This window comes from Nycticebus coucang, chromosome 11 (assembly GCF_027406575.1).
Source record: "Nycticebus coucang isolate mNycCou1 chromosome 11, mNycCou1.pri, whole genome shotgun sequence".
Lineage (NCBI taxonomy): Eukaryota > Metazoa > Chordata > Mammalia > Primates > Lorisidae > Nycticebus > Nycticebus coucang.
The window spans coordinates 58,685,716-58,689,393 of record NC_069790.1 but is presented as its reverse complement, the minus strand read 5'-3'; the positions used below and the strand labels follow the sequence as shown (position 1 = coordinate 58,689,393).

General features: G+C 38.6%; 1 pseudogene; it reads right to left on the bottom strand.

The window, feature by feature from the left end:
- Positions 1-3,265: 3,265 nt before the first annotated feature.
- On the bottom strand, positions 3,266-3,380 carry LOC128560631 (uncharacterized; annotated as a pseudogene).
- Between the last annotated feature and the right edge of the window lie 298 nt (positions 3,381-3,678).

The window sequence follows — 3,678 nt, the reverse complement described above, 5'->3', positions numbered from 1 at the left end:
TAGTGCATCAGCAGAGGTTTTCTATAGCTACTATTTTCCGCTTTATATTTCTCAGTATTTTCCCAAATTTTCTACAAAGGGCATGCACACATATTTGTACACTGTCCAACTGGTGGTGAGGGACCACTGGTTTTTAGCCCCATACATATATGGAACATTATATAAATAGTAGTTCTTAAACTTTTGCAAGGGAGCTAAATGATCAGCTCAGAAATTAAATGCAAAGATTTCATTAATTTCTTATGTTCACGCCATGATTCTGGGAAAGAACTCAGGAGTGACTGTAGCTTCAGCAACTCCTGGGCCAGGTGCACGTTTAGCTCCAGGTAAGGGCACAGTTTCTCCTGCAGATCACCTGTGTCATCTGAGGCGGAGACTTGGTGAGGGTGTGTCTCTTGTTCCTTTCTCGGTGGGCCCAGCTCATTTAAGACCTCACCTCCAAACACAGAAGCAACAGCCCTCCATAGACCGGTCAGTGAGCTCTCACAATCACATAAAATTTCTTAGATCCTGCTCCCAGTGGTTGTTTCTCTGATCAAATTCCACCCGAGACAGTTACTGAGACTGAAGGAGAAGGCAGGGAACCCCTGTTTTGCCCTGTAAACATTCTATAATGTTTTTCACTCTAAAAATTCTATATATAGAATTATTTGACTTTTTACCATACATATGTATTAATTTGGTAAGTTTTTTTTTTTTTTTTAATTAAAAGGTAGGGAAGGAGAGTATATAGGGAAAGAGAGATTAGATGATAAACAAAGTTTGTGTACATCAAAAAGCAAAAGCAATGAAACAGGAGAAACAGTTCCCTCTTGTGGCTGTTGGCAGGAGGCCCAGTTTCTCACTGTGTGGACCTCTCCCTGGCTTTGCTCACTGCCTGGCTTTTCCCAGAGCAAATGATCCCTCATGGTGCACATGCCCGTCCCAAAACAGACACCACCATCTTTTTTATAACTTACTCTGGAAAAGGTAACATCCCATCACTTCTGCCCTATGTTATTGGTCACATAGATCAACTAAAGGGGCCCACACAGGCTGTGAATTCCAGAGCAGAGACCAGTAGGAACCATCTCAGAGGCACAGAGGACACCCCATCCAGCTGGTGGCAATGTAAATTAGCATAGCCTTTTGGAAAGGCAGTGTGTATCAATAATCTTAAAAATATTTCCATACCTTTTATTCCCATAATTCCATTTCTAGGAATCCATTCTAAGAAGATATAAAACACGGACAAAAACCAAATAAACGTGTATATGTAAAAAAAAAAAAGAGAGAGAGAAAGCTAAATATATTTAGGCATACTAATACAATTAGGGACTGATAACAACACAAAGTTACTTTAACTCGCTAGATTAAAAGTAAGAGTTACTAAGAGTTAATATTATAATTAATGCATGTAATCAAAACTACCAAATATAGAGAGACTTTACCTAACAAATGCAATCAGTGTAACCTGGCTTCTTGTACCCTAAATGAATCCCCAACAATCAAACAAACAAACAAATAAAAAAACTACCAAATATAAGAGAAACAATTATATACACAGAAGGAAAAAAATGCACGTAGATTTTTTTTCTTGGGAAAAAAGTTTATAAGGAGACATAGAAAAGTGGCTTTTGGAAAAATAATTTGCCTAATTCAAAAGTTTCAAAAATACTTCAAATTATTAAAACTAAATAAGCATGAAAGTTATGAGAGTAATATTTTTTGCTTTTTGAAATGTTTATCACTTTGGCTGAAAAAATGACTATTCTATAGTAGCTTGAGATCGTACTTTATGAAAATAAGTGTTTTATGACAATAAATGTTATAAACCTTTAATATTTGACAAACTTTTCAAAATCAAATTTCTGACCTTGCATTAGCTTTCTAAATATTATAGCCACTGAAAATTTAAGAGCTACATAGCAGCCTTATTTGGTATATGAAAATCCATACAGGAAGCATTGTCAAATACCGAATAACGTTTAACTTTCTTTGGCTTATATTTAAATAAGCATGTTATTAGTATGTGTCCTAAAGTTGTATGAGATTCACAAAGTTCTAATGTCCTTTAATACATCTTATCAATAATAATAATAAATAAGACAAGAACAAAAAGAAAAATCCACATTAAAAATAATTTATTTCGGGCGGCGCCTGTGGCTCAGTTGGTAAGGCGCCGGCCCCATATACTGAGGGTGGCAGGTTCAAACCCGGCCCCGGCCAAACTGCAACCAAAAAATAGCTGGGCGTTGTGGCGGGCGCCTGTAGTCCCAGCTACTCGGGAGGCTGAGGCAGGAGGATCACTTAAGCCCAGGAGTTGGAGGTTGCTGTGAGCTGTTTGATGCCAAGGCACTCTACCAAGGGCCATAAAGTAGTGAGACTCTGTCTCTACAAAAAATAATAATAATAATAATAATTTATTTCTGGGCGGCGCCTGTGGCTCAAGGAGTAGGGCGCCGGTCCCATATGCCGGAGGTGGTGGGTTCAAACCCAGCCCCGGCCAAAAAACCACAAAAAAAATAAATAAATAAAATAATTTATTTCCAGGGGCGGCGCCTGTGGCTCAGTGAGTAGAGCGCCGGCCCCATATGCCGAGGGTGGCGGGTTCAAATCCAGCCCTGGCCGAACTGCAACAAAAAAAATAGCCGGGCTTTGCGGCGGGCGCCTGTAGTCCCAGCTGCTGGGGAGACTGAGGCAAGAGAATCGCGTAAGCCCAAGAGTTAGAGGTTGCTGTGAGCTGTGTGACGCCACAGCACTCTACCAAGGGCAGCGCAGTGAGACTCTGTCTCTACAAAAAAAAAAAAAGTTATTTCCAGAAAAAAAAAGTCATTTCCAGTATTGTTTAAAATAGTAAAAAAAAAAAAAAAAAGTGACAATCTAAAGATCCAACAATAGGAAAATTAATTTTGATATGTTTGTAATGGAATTTTATGCATCATCAGAGGTACTGTTTACAAAAAAATGTTTAGTAACATGGGGAAATGCTTATAAAAATATTCAATGTAGGGTGGCACCTTTGGCTCAAGGAGTAGGGCACTGGCCCCATATTCCAGAGGTGGTGAGTTCAAACCCAGCCTCGGCCAAAAAAAAAATATATATATTTGATACAAAAAATAGACTCAAAATTACATAAAGATTTTAAATTGGTAGAAAACACACACACACACACACACACACACACACATGCATGTAAAGAAAACTGGAAATAAAATGTCCACAATTGACATAGTTGGAATTACAGTGCATTTTATATTCTTTTTCATTACAATTTTTTTTCTTTTCATCTGTCCAAGACATGACCCAGACATGGGCGCAGACCAAAAGCTAAGCTGGGATAATCAAGGGGTTGCTTTGCTATGAGATGGGGACCACCAACCCCATGCCACTCTACCCAGGCCAGGGACATTATATTCTTCTTCATACATTTTCAATTTTGTATTACTAGCATTCACTACTTATATAAGAAAAAAAATGCTATTTTAAAATAAATACCTAGGTCAAAAGCTGGTATTGTGAGCTAAATGTTTGTGTCCTTCCCTCTCCCCGCTTCAGTAAATATGTCCATAAATATATTGAAGCCCTGCCTACCCTACCTCAAGATGCTGGTATCAGGAGGAAGGGCCTTTGGCAATAATTAGGTTTAGATGAGGTCGTTTGGGTGAAACCTCCATAATGAGATTACCGTCCTTATAA